This window comes from Ochotona curzoniae, unplaced genomic scaffold, assembly GCF_017591425.1.
Source record: "Ochotona curzoniae isolate NIBS_2020 unplaced genomic scaffold, NIBS_Ocur_1.0 contig_3520, whole genome shotgun sequence".
Classification (NCBI taxonomy): Eukaryota; Metazoa; Chordata; class Mammalia; order Lagomorpha; family Ochotonidae; genus Ochotona; species Ochotona curzoniae.
Genome location: NW_024465894.1, coordinates 27,743,029 through 27,755,968, shown reverse-complemented (window position 1 = coordinate 27,755,968; position 12,940 = coordinate 27,743,029).

The following is a 12,940-nucleotide window of genomic DNA, read 5'->3' as shown; positions in this document are numbered from 1 at the left end:
GAACGCATACTGAACTTAGCTCTATGTGGTTCCATTTCTTATTTCACCCTCTCCAGCACAGATTTTGCTGGTTTCAAACTCACTGGCAAAATATTTATGTTTCTTAATATCTTTGTCTTTATCAACATACCCTCTCTAGTTGAGTTGAATTGAGCTCATAGCTTTCACTAATACTGATAACTGTAAAATTTTCAAGTGGTAACCTGTACTGTTATATCCTGTGAATTATCACAGCTGGCCCCAATTAATGGCCTTTCTATATCCTTACATTCTTGAAATGTGATTTTGCAAATGATCCCACCACCTCTTGAGTCTGGGTTGACCTTATAAATTTTTGTTGCCCAACAGAATGCTAGGGAAATAACAGTATATTGAGTGCAATATCAGGTCTCTGTCTGTTTATGGAACAATCACTTTACTACATGAACAAGCCTAAGACAGCACACCAGAGGATGAAAACTAGCATAGACCATGACAGTCAAGCTGCCCCCAGCAGTATTGTCCAAGTCAGCTCACAGCTGATCCCTGAGGCATGAAGGAACCCAAGAGAGACCACATGAAACTCCCATTGTAATTATTTTTATTTTTTTAAAGCTATATTTATCTGAAAGAGTTCCGGACAGAGAAACGCACACACAACTTCCATCCACTGGTTCACTCCCCAGATGCCCACAATGACCAGACTTGCACCAGGCAGAAGCCAGGAGCCTGAAGCTTCATCTAACTCTCCTACCTGGGAGCTGGCATTGTGGCACCACAGGTTAAGCACTGTTTGTGATGCCCACTGCACAGTTCAAGTACTGGCTACTCTGCTTCCGAGCCAGCTTCCTGCCAGTAAGTTCTGGGAAGAAGATGATGTAAGTGCTTGGCCCTTGCCACCGTTGTGGGAAACCTGGATGGAGTTATGGCCTCCTGGCCCAGTCCTGATTGTTGCAAGGTTTTGGGGAGTGAAACAGACAAGATTCTCTGTCTCTCTCTCTCTTCCTCTGCCTTTCAAATAGATGAGAATAAAACATATTTTTCAAAATCCATCTCAAAATGTTTAATTCTAAAATTATGTCAGTGCCCTTTCCAAAACTTTTCATAGCACATTAAATCAAACATAAATTTCTACTTGCATTTGGAAGAGGGATCATTACAAAGAATTTTAAAGATTTATTTTTTTATTATTTTTTCATTGGAAAGGCGGATATACAGAGAGGAGAGACAGAGAGGAAGATCTTCCGTCCGATGATTCACTCCCCAAGTGAGCGCAACGGGCCGATACTATGCCGATCCGAAGCCAGGAGCCTCTTCCGGGTCTCCCATGCGGGTGCAGGTTCCCAAAGCTTTGGGCCGTCCTCGACTGCTTTCCCAGGCTACAGGTAGGGAGCTGGAAGGGAAGCGGGGCTGCCGGGATTAGAACCGGCGGCCATATGGGATCCCGGGCGTGCAAGGCGAGGACCTTTAACCACTTGCGCCACCGCGCCGGGCCCCATTACAAAGAATTTTGACAAAAAAGCCCAACCCATGTATGCAGCGTGTTTCTACCCTCGAACTTGAGCCACTGCTGTAGAGTCACATCCCCAAACAACTGAATGTAGATGCAAGAAGAGAGAGGTTGGCAATCATAGCCTCTCACCACTTCCTTCCTCTTAGCAGAAAGGAAAATATTTCCCAGAAACCTCCAGTTATACTTTGGAGTTAAAGCTCACTGACATAAATTCAGACTTACTCTTACCACTAGACTAATCATTTACAAAGGACAAGACAATCATATCTGCTCTACGTTCATTACTATTTATCGTGACCTGGGCTAGGCTTGTTGCCACTGAAATGCAACAAAGTTCTGATATCTATAAAGAAATAAGTGATGGCTATTGATCTCACAAGCAAAAGCATCTGCCACTGCCATCTAATTACCCAGTGCTCTTTGTCTCCCACTGTATCCTAGAAAGTATGGATGCCATGATTAAAGCAATGGGCTAAAATACTTAGCATCTAATCTGGTGACACTGGGTTTCAACAAACTTACTGGAATCTGCTTTTCTCAGTAGTTATCAAATCTACTTTTCTTAGTAAATAATGAGTGTTTCTGTTGTATCCAGATAATTTCAACCTTTTATCTCCTGGCAATGGATTTGCTTATATACTAGGTACAGCATATAACAAAACTAAACATTATAATAAGATACCATTTGATAGTAAACCTGAAATAGTCCTAATAAGTAATACAACCATGTTATAAAGTTTATACCAACAACCTAATCAGGCTAATATCAAAATAAATGGCTTTTGGCTACACTCCAATGTTTCCTTTTCCACAAAAACAAATTTCATTTTCTATAAAATTCAATCTATGTGTTTGTTTTGCAGACAGTCACTTGAGGGTCATCAGAAACCACATGCAGCCTACAGATGCAAAGTTCGTCTTGTAGAGCTAGCCTTCAACTAAGAGTTTGGGGACTGGATAATAGCCCTGGTAATGCCAAGCACTGGCCATGTGAAGTTAGGTAAGCACTTTGTTCCTTCTTTTGTAAAATGGAAGAGTTAAACAGACTGAGAGATTTCTGAGTTATAAGATTTTCTGATTCCATCTAACATCTGAATGGAAACCAGTTGAGCAATGCATTATAAAGGGTTGTTGATGCCAGCAGCTGTCACAACCTCCAAATTTTAGCAGGTTAACACAAGTTTATTTCTTACATACCCAACCACTTAGATTCCTGAGGCATCCTTAGGATCTTTTCTCCATGCTGTGCTTCAGGGATCCAGCTGCAGTCTTCTTGCTATGTTAACATCCTCTCCATGGCTCCTGTAAGGAAAGGAAAGAACATGAGGCAAAAAGGAAATGTTTTCATGAAAAACGTGTCATGGAAACATGTCAATTTGACCAAATATATTGGCCAGCACCTTATTTACATGGCCAGCACTTAAATAAAAGTAAAGCTGGATAATATGCCTTAGAAGACCATGAAAAACAATAGGATCAGTAAATTTTGAGCCAACCTCTGCCAAAAAAAATATTTCTGGAAATACTTGTTTCCTTGAATTCTAACTAACCTGAAGGATGGAAGATTCACTCTCACTCTATTTCTGTTGTGTCCCTGCCTTTCCTGTGTTTCTCAGCATCTTATGCTACTACTCTGTTTTATCAGGAATTGACCGTTTATGACCCTCTCCCTCATCAGGCACTTGGGCCACTTATCTCTACAATGGATTTAGCATGGTGGTTGACACATAGTATATCTAAGAAGGACTGGAGATCCTAGACAAATCAGAAAAGAGGAGACAAAGGAACATAAGTGCTTTGTGTCCTATGGATAGAGGCCAGTATTAACTCCCAAATATCTAGGTAGGGGAGGGTTGACCTGTAAGGCAAGCATTTGAATTAGCTCCTTCCTTATGGCCTGGGAAAGCAGGGGGGAATGGCACAAGTCCTAGAGCCCCTGGACCCACATGGGAGATCTGGAAGAAGCTCCTGGTTCCCAGTTTTGAACTGACCCAGATCTGGCTGTTGCAGCCATTTGAAGAGTAAACCAGAGAAGAAAACACTTCTCTACCTCTCCCTTTCTGTAACTTCCTTCCTGCCAGCCTTTCAAAACAAATAAATAGATCTTTTTAAAAAAAGAGATTTATTTTTTTAAAAGTAAAGAAAATTCTGTGGTACCTATGCAAAGCACTGAAATTCCTCGTACAAGTACACCTTTTACGATACCTAAATTTAACAAAATATGTTATCCTTCCTCCAGCCCCGGAGGAAAGATGTTGTTAGTCCACCCAAGAGGAAATTGAATTGGTCGGGATTTTGATCAATTTCATTATTGATCCAAGAGAGACAAAGACTCTGCCTGACTTCAGACAGTCCATCAGGGTTGGTTATTTGGGCAGCTTATAAAACCTCTGGCTTTCCTTCTTTGGGAATATGAGAAGGCTCCAGTTCCCACCCCCTCAAATCACAAGACCATGTGTGTTGGACTGCACAATTTAATAGGAACAATTGTGATGTTTGTTTCTTTCAATGCAAGTGCTCAGGATCTGTGTTAATCTGACTCCCCCGTTCTCTGTGTAATAACAGTCATGGAATTCCAAGGGACGTCTCCATCAGTAGAAATCCGTTAGTAAGTATGATGGAGAAACGGTGCATTTTTGTCTTTCCTAAACACTGCACAAAATACTGTTTAGATAGTCTAAAGATGCTATTCCTATGAGAGATTTAAAAATTTCATTTCTTTCTTTCTTTCTAGATATACTGCCATGAGATTTTTTTTCCCCCTTTAAGAACAGATAAACCAGAGAGATCAACAGCCAGCTTGCTGAGTCACTTGTCTTCCTTTTGAATTTTAACTATGGGGATCTGAAAGCAGTCTATGCTAGGGAGGGAAAAAGAGAAAGGAAAGCAGGAAAAAGAAAAAGAAAAAGATAGGGAAAGAGATCAACTGGTTTTAGAAAGGAGATACATTTGTTAAATCAAATGGAAAAGTAAAAATAGTCTTAAAGACTTAAAGGTTTTTTTAAAATATCTACTTTCTTACTGTCTAGGAGGAGCCTTCAATAAAGATATTTTCAGAAAATCTGTCACATGATGAAGGTTTGAACTGAGGTTTAATAATAAAAAGAACAAGAAGATTAGACCAAAAATCTAAACTTGGATTTTCAGTTTTCGTGTTTGAATCCTAGGGATTCTACTAATCTGACAATCGCTTACTCTTCTGAGTCATGGGCTCCCTGTGTGTGGAAATAGGAACAGTACAATTGGCCACAGAAATTGCTAAGGACGCTCGAGTGCTACGAAATTCATTACAGGAACTAGGAGAGAGGCTGACACCAAACAAGGGTCAACACACACATTTCTTTCCTCCTTCTCATTCCATCATTTCTTGTTTTTACCAGAGTCTCCTTCTCCATGAAGCTTTTTGAAAACTACCTTTAGAAGTATAAACTGTAGTCCTAAGCCTACCATTTGTTGGAAATTTGGGTCAAAATTTTCACTTATTCCATTTAATCTCCTCAAAAGCCCTATATGAGTTTATTCCCAAAGGCTTAATAGAGTTTTTAAAAATGCCCCCAGTTCACAGCCTGTTAGTAAGCTGTAGCCACAGACTGCAGAATTAGATCGCTGTAACTAGCAGCTGGTATGACTCACCAGCCTAGAAGTCTACCTGGCTGTTGTGCTGTGTACTAGCCACTTCAGGGTTTCCTCATGACACTGCAGTCACCCGGGCTTGGGCAAACACTTTTAATCTGTCACCAAAGAGCAGTAAATGAGTGAAAGGAAGTGGAGAAATCTTTGACTCTTTCATTCAATAGAATGCTGAAAGGGGTCAGCTCCCTAGTTCTCCCAGAACTGGATGCCAAGTGTATCCTTTAGCCCAATGCCTCTGCCCATGCTTGTGCAATCCTGGAGTAGAAAAATTACCAACTCCATGCTTCTAGAAGAAAGACTTGCTCCCATGCACGTAACCCCCTGAGGAAAAAGACTGACGACCACACAGATTGTATTAACTGGAGCTGTACATGCAGACAAGGCACACAGATAATTGCAACTCCCTACCCGATCCAGAGAAGGGCAATTAGGATGCACAGTTCACCACAGCTGGGGACCCTTTGCATTTCTGCTTTAGCATCTTATCAAACTGTGGCTCATGAATGAGCAATGAACCTCACTGAGAGTTTGTTAAACGCTAGGAGTCTTGGACTCCTACTCAGCCCTAGTAAATCAGTATCTGAGAGGCACTGCTATAGCAAGGCTCATACCCCACAAAAACATTTGCAGCCAAGTTCATCACTGAGCCTCTAAACCAGCACCCACACACTTCATGTCTCCAGTTGTTCAAGTGGTTCTCTCTTTGGATGAGCACCAATTGTTTCTGCTTGCTCAGCTACAGTTCCTTCTTGTTTGCCTCATTCTGATTTTTCACTGAGGGAACAGTCTCCCTTCTCCAGCCCCCAAATCCTGGGCCATGTATTTTGAGTGGGACTTAAAGTCCTACGAATGTGTCTGGGACCCACATCTGGCCAATGGAAAAAGTAGCCATTGATTTCCCTGGAAGTCTTGGAGAACTGACAAGTTCTTTCCCACTATTGATCTCCACTGACTGAGTGTATCGGAGAACAAGATTATTGTGGATAATGAAAGGCACATTTCTGACAATGTTGTTTAAGCACTGAAACCCAGTTCTGCTTGAAACTCCGGCTCCCAGACATTTTAGTTACATAAGCCAGAGTCCCCTTCATGCCTAAGTTACTGTGATTTGGATATCTATAACTTGCAAACTACTCCTGCTCTTCCATGCCACTCCATTTCCTAAGTTTGCTGACCACACCCGTTTCTGGCTCAACCGCTCATTTTCCTTCTATTCCTGTCACATGTTATCTACTCATTTTCCAACTTCCAAAGTCCAAAATGTTTCTTTTATATTTGCCATTCTGTTTCCAATTCTGATGGGATATCATAAGATAATGTTGGATGTTTTGGGAAAAGACATATAGAGAATGCAGAGACAATATGGGGCACAGACATAGCTCTTCAAGCAAGAGTGTGCAAATATGACTGGGCTAAAGCACATCCTTTGTATTATACTCAATCAATATAACCTGGGACTTTGTTCAACACACAGACTCTCAGGCCCCAACCGTGGCAAGCTGCATCTAAATCTATGTCTTAACAAGCTGCCGGAGTTGATTGGTGTACCCATGCTTATAAAGATCTGCTCAGAAACATATGTCATTTCATAGGAGAAAGTTGCTGCCTGAGTAAGCAAGCTGGCTGGATAGCTCCTCTTCTGCCCATTTCTTCTCTTGTGGCATGAGAAGTCCAGGCTATTTCAAAGACTTCATTGAGCCCAGACTCTCTAAGACTCAGATTTTCCAGCATCCAGCTCCAATGTATTATGGCAACCTGGCAAGCAAATGAACAAGAAAGGCAAAGGGCAGAAAAGGAGGCCTCTGTAAACCAGAAGGAAATGGGTTGACCCCTGTGTATAATATGAAACCCAACTAAAGACAGTGATTTGTTTAATAAATAACAACATAAGCCAAAAAGGGTAGAGTAGTTTTTAAGACATCAGACAGCAGAGACAACAAAGTAGAGAGAGAATGAACATACAGCAGAGCTGGGGAGCTATAAAATAACAGAGCACAATATCTGAGCACTTGCATTCTGGAAGTAGCAATAGAGATTCTAACTTTTATTACTTGAGTGTCCAAGGGCAAAACGCTGAACTCATCAGTGCCTCATATGCTCATCTACTTACTTGGAATAGTATGGACATTATGAAGTTGCGCAGAGTTAAATCTATAAAGACTTTTTAAAGATTTTATTATTTTATTTGAAAGGCATAATTACAAAGGGAAGGAAAAGAGACAGCTCTTCCAGACTGTTTTACTCCCCAGAGAACTGCAACAGCCAGCGCCGGACCAGAATGAAGCCCGGAGCCTGGAGCTTCATCCAGGTCTCACATGTGAGTTCAGTGGCCCAAGCACTTGGGGCGTTTTCTGCTGCCATGTGTGATGCTGACATTGCCAGTAGTGGCTTAACACACTGTGTTGCAGTACCAGTCCCCAAATATGCAAAAATATCTAGAACTGTGCTGGCAACACATAGTATTTTATTCATGTACTTGTTAAATAAAATAAATCCTACCTCCTGTCCAAAGTGGTTTCAATAGTACACAAGAGCGCTACTGTAATTAGTTCACAGGTTTGTTTATTTATTTCAGATTTATTTATGTGTTCATTTAAAAGTCAGAATGCAAATGAAAGTATTTTCTGAGTGTTATATTCTAGAGAACAACTCTCAGAGGAACCCATGAAAGCAAAAAGGCTAGAGAGTTCAAAAATAGTGCAGCTGGACCTGGCACGATGGCTCAGTATCCTAATCCTCACCTTGCAACCGCTGGGATCCCATATGGGCGCCGGTTCTAATCCCGGTATTCCCACTTCCCATCTCTGCTTGTGGCCTGGGAGAGCAGTAGAGGATGGGCTAAAGCATTGAGACCCTTCACCCATGTTGGTGACCCAGAAGAAGCTCTGGGTTCTAAGCTCCTGGCTTTGGATCGGCTCATCTCCAGCTGCTGCAGTCATTTATCAGTTATCCATATCAATTTGACTGCTCAGGATGGAAGGAAGGAAGGAAGGAAGAAAGAAAGGAAGAAGGGCTTCTATATTGTGTAACATTTCTCTGGTTTACCCCTCTAACGCCCCCTTCCTTATTTTCCTCATTCTTCCAATTCTGTCACCACTTTTATATGTTATTAAGCCTCGTAACATTAGGTTCTGTAGAGTAAACATATTTAAGTCTTTCATTCTTGGTCTAAAGCTTCATTTTAAATGTTGAAAATCAATAAATAATATTTATATTATAATTATGTATTCACTGAATAACCAGGTAGAAAGGAGAATGTTTAAAAGGAGATATTATTTTAGTACATATCATCTGACAAACGCAATAAAGCAAAATGATACGTGGAAGAACTTTCCTTAAACCTCCTTTAAGAATTGCTTAAAATTGTGTAATATGCTTGTCATAAGATTAGGACTAAATCATATTTATAAATATTATATAAATAGATTATACATATATATTTGTAGAGATTATTTTTCATATCATATATAGAAGCATTTTATTTTGATTGCTAACTACCTAACTTTTAACATGCCATGATCCAATGTACATGATTGTAGTTCCCTACGTACTTTCTAGCTCTAATTTCAGGAAGGACATTTTACATTAGCTGCATTATCTTTGACCTCTAACCTTTCTGCTATTATGGGTCCCTCTGTGAGTTGCTGTATTGTTAGAATACAATACTCAGAAGGCATTTTTATTTGCAGAAAGAGTACATGAGAAGTAAACTTCCTGCATCCATCTGCTTGTATGCATATCTTTATTTTGCCCTTCATCCTTTACTAGCATTTTGGTTACAATTGGGTTTTTTTCCAATGTTAAAATACTTTTTCCTTTTTACCCCTACCATCTGGATTTGCTGATGTTGATGTATTAAAAAATTATTAAAGAGCTATTTGTTATTTATTTGAAAGAGTCACAGTCACAGATGGAGAGACAAAGAAATCTTTCATCTGCTGATTCACTCCCCGAGACAACTACAGCAACTGGGACTGGACCGGTTCCAAGCTAGGGGACAAGAGCTTCTGGGTCTCCCACATGTGTGGCAGGGAACTACATAAATAGAGCTGGGACAAGATCCGGTGCCCTTGCAGGGTGCCAGTGTCACTACCAGCAGCTTTACCAGCCCTGATTTGTTTAATGTTACTATGACTCATTCCTTCCCTTGCAGCTATCTTTTTCTCCTCTGTGAGAGCACCTTTGATTTTCTCCAGGGAAAAGGGAAAATTGTACAAAGAAAAGCATATTTATGATGTGATACTAATTTATTAGTGCACAATATTTAACTAGTCATATTAATGACTGATTGCATTCTTTAACATAAAGAAATAGTATTGACTGAGAGGATAAGGAGAAAAACCTTCCGTAATAGGGGGTCAACTGATAGGGCAGCTGCCAATTCAAGAACATATAATGTCTGCACATTATTTAGGGATAAATAAAGATTTACCCATAGGAAAAACAAATATTGGAAATGATTATCTGTTTGAAATAGGATGTTTAATGCAAATATACATGTATACAGTAAGAGGAGAAACATGAAGAAAAATACTGTAGAGTAAAAATAACAAATAACGATAATGAGTTTAAGTTTAGAATTTTAGCTTGGAGGGGCAGTACAATGGCCACTTGGCTAATCCTCCCCTTACAAGCACAGCCGGGATCCCATAAAAATGCTGATTTGTGTCTGCTGCTCCACTTCCGTCCAGCTTGTGATCTGGGAAAGAATGTGGGATGGCCCAAAGCCTTGTACCCTGCACCCACATGGGAGACCCTGAGAATTCTCCTGGCTCCTGGTTTCAGATCGGCTTGGTTGTGGCTATTGCGGCTGTTTTGGGAATGAACCAGTGGGTGGAAAATCTATCTCTCCTCTCTGTAAATCAACTTTTCCAATAAAAATAAATCTTTAAAGAGAAGGCTTCACTTAAGAAGTGGAATTTTATTTTTAAAGATTTATTTTATTTTTACTTGAAAGGCAGAGTCACAGAGAGAGAAAAGGCAAGGTCAGAGAGATCTTTGATCTGCTGATTCATTCCCTAAATTGTCGTCATGGCCAGAGCTGGCTAGGTTCACAGGCAGGAGCCAGGAGTCTCTTCTAGGTCTCCTATGTGGCTGCAGGAGCTCAAGAACTTGAGCCATCCTCCATGACTTTCTTATTCCATAAACAGAGAGCTAGATCAGAAGTGAGTGGAACATCAGGGATTTGAACTGGCATTCAGAAGATTGCCATTTAGAAGACAGAGGCTTAGCCTGCTGCATCATGGTACCAGCCCCCCAAAATAGTAAAAGTGGTGTTTTAAAAGTTTTTAGAAAGTAAGACCTGGGAAAACTTTGAAAGGAATATTTCCAGTAAAAGCAAGGAAAATGGTTCATGCAGGGGGTGGGGGTGAGGGGCATGTTGGTTGTTCAATGAAAAAGAAGGCCAATGTGATTGGAATGAAGAGAAGTAGAGAAAGAGAGAGAGAGAGACAGAGAGAAAACAAGTTTGGAGGTGACAAGATCTTGTGTGTTAAATGAACAACTCCCCAAAGTGATAGGAACCATTGGAAGTTGTTAAGGAAGAGTGATAGGATTAGACTAGCCTTTTAAAAGTATCATCATCTCAACTATGTGAAAAATGAGAGGCAAGAAGAAAAACTAGGATATTACTTTAACTTCCCAATTAAGAAATCATAGTGGGGCTGGTTGGGTTGAACTAGTCTTCAATGCCCATTGACAAGTGTGAGAGTTGAATGGAATGTGGGACAGACTGTACCATCTGCTGTACATACTGGCAGGCACAGGAACCAGTGCAGGGGGCAGGACTGGTGAGGGTTATTGTGGGTCACTCCAACTAGGCTGCAGCTCCCATTGGTTTGTGTGAGAGCTAAGTGTGTGGTGGGCAGGATCAGACTGGACTTCAACACCCATTGGTTTGTGTAGAAGACAGGACTGGAGGCAGAACTGATGCAGCAATTGCAACCACCAGCATGTGCATAAGCTGATTTGGCCAACGGGCTGTGCTGGTCCCTGTATTGGCAAGCACACAAGAAAAGCAGTTCGGGGATCACTTCAAATAAAGTTTCTTTGAGGATCCCCCCCAACTGAATTGAACTCCATCCATGCAAAGAATTGCAGGTTCCATGATCTGACCATGGAGTGCATGTGTCAGAACTGAGCCTTAGTGACTCAAGGCAGTGGACAGCATATCCAGGTGCACATGGAGGATATGTCAGTACATTGGAGCCTGCGGAGGACACCTGGTACCATGACAGATGACAGGACGAATTGATCAACTACCCCAGCAAATGTTGGCAGTGAACATCTGGGCAAACGGAGACTCAGTTTGAGTTGACTCATATCAACCAGTGGATTCTGTAGAGATTTCATCATGCTTGGAGTGGCAAGATTGGCAGTAATTCAGAACTGTTGAACTATCGAAACCTTTTGAGCAGGACTCTCAGAGCATACCCCAACATCAGAGACCCTGGGGTGGTATCAGGTAGCTGTCTTCCATCCCAGGGTGCAGAGGCGTTTTGGAGGCTGGGTTGTGGCTTCTCTCTTTGGTTCCACCCTTCCCCCAGGTGCAGGAAGAAAAAAAAAAAAAAGAGAGAATGTGGAAATGGTGAGCTCACCCACCTTCCTGTAGCCCTTGACCCTTATCACCTTAATCAACTGTCATCAAAAATAAATATAATGAATAATTTTTAAATGGTGATAATATCCTCCTCACATAATTTTAATGTCAAACTTAAAGAGATAATATGTTTATAAACTTCACTCTGATACCATAAAAGAGAAGAATAAAAAGCACTGTAGGTACTTAAAAAAAGAAATCAGAGTAGCTTAAACTGAAGCCATCTGTGGAGATGTTGACAAGCAGTTAATATATTTTCAAAATAGAACACCATTTCTTAATGTATTAAAAGTACATGTGAAGATCAATGAAGTAAGATAACATTCTTATCAGAAATTGGGGGATGTATTTTCCATTTTCTAGTTTGGAAAAAAGGGGAAAAGGAGCCTTTTGAAGTTAAAATATCCATTCTATTTTGCTTATGCCAAGTTAATATTTGCCTTACACTCAAGTTCAGCTGTTCAGTACAGCATTGTCTCTCTAAGCTGAACTTTCGGAGTGAAGTCAGGACAAATACGCCGACATGAGAATAACAGCTCACGATATCACCAAACAGGTGTCACTCAAGGTCTTGGAATTGGATGGGAGTGAGGAGAAGAGCACCAGGACTTGAGCCTCAGAAGTGCAAAGGCAAAGCAAATCCAATTTTAAAAAACTGATTAAAAAAAAAGAACAGGGCCCAGCGTGGTGGCGCAGTGGTTAAGGTCCTCAGCTTGCACACCCGGGATCCCATATGGGCGCCGGTTCTAATCCCGGCAGCCCTGCTTCCCTTCCAGCTCCCCGCCTGTGGCCCAGGAAAGCAGTCAAGGACGGCCCAAAGCTTCGGGACCCTGCACCCGCGTGGGAGACCCGGAAGAGGCTCCTGGCTTCAGATTGGCATAGCATCGGCCGTTGTGCTCGCTTGGGGAGTGAATCATTGGACGGAAGATCTTCCTCTCTGTCTCTCCTCTCTGTATATCCGCCTTTCCAATAAAAAAATAATAAAAATAAATCTTAAAAAAAAAAGAACAGATACTACACTTGATCTTAGCAGCAGAGATGGTTAATTGGAATGTGGTAAGTACATTCTTACAGAAAGGGGAGAATCTACTTGTAGATATAAATGAGAAGACTTCAAAACATTCATGGAAAATTCATTTGATAACAGCCTGAGTATTTTTTGAGAGAGAAGTATTTCTTTTTTTTTTTTTTTAAAGATGATTTTATGAATTCTAAAG